Genomic DNA, 1,041 nt, shown 5'->3' on the forward strand with positions numbered 1-1,041 from the left:
GGACAAAACCCGCCGTACGCACATACTTGTTAAAGGACTCAGGAAAACGACAGCGAGAAAACTAATGAAAATTCAGGATCAAGTCCGAGAGTATACAACTCGTTTATACACCGGATCACACCGTTGCAGACATACTTTTAAACCAACCCGAAGCAGTAGTCATTAAAAAGAGGTTGAAAAGAGTTGAGATGGTTGTAAAGTGCATACTTCCTATGTCCACGAGAAAAATCTGGCTGACATCAGTAAAGAGATAGTGCGAGTGCATGTGGCAATACCACTGTGCGGAGACGCGGAAGAGAGCTATAATATGATACAAACGTTGTAACATATGCTGAAAAGGATTTAAGAAGTAGTAAGCACTCATTCATAATGAACTTGAGTTCACAATTATATGCCTCTTGCAATTAAAGTAATACAGCAGAACCGAAAAGTATGGGGCTGTCATATATGGCTGTGTGGACATATCATACCTGCCATTCTATCTTAAAATTGTTTCAAATTGGGGATATTTGATAGTATTGTGAATAGAATGTAGTGCTTAAGAAGCAGAAGTTCGCTATGTGTGCGCTTATTAGGTATCACTTGCTTTTTAAGATCGCCCTGCACTTTGTAGAAATGTTTTCTCTCAGGCGTAAATAAAATAGGCAACAACGGCTAATCCTAATTAGCAGTGGTTTCATACTTTGGCCCTTGCGATACCTATCAGCCTGGTCGTGAGGTTGAACCAATCCAAGAGAGTTGTAGGAAACTGGAAAGTATAGAGCCACTATAGTTTACATGTGCCAAATATTACCAAGTGCATTAAGTAAACAGCCAAGATGTGATGCAAGTACAATCGTTCGTGTACACGAACACAAATAAACAAATATATACTCGATATTGTTTTACGACTTCATGTTTTATTGTAACTGATACAAGTCTATATATTAAATCAAATACGATTAAAATTTATTTGATGGAAAACCCGTGGCAAAATGCTATGCGGATTGACACACACACACACACACACACACATATATATATATATATATATATTGTATA

This window comes from Sphaeroforma arctica, assembly GCF_001186125.1.
Source record: "Sphaeroforma arctica JP610 unplaced genomic scaffold supercont1.204, whole genome shotgun sequence".
NCBI lineage: Eukaryota > Ichthyosporea > Ichthyophonida > Sphaeroforma > Sphaeroforma arctica.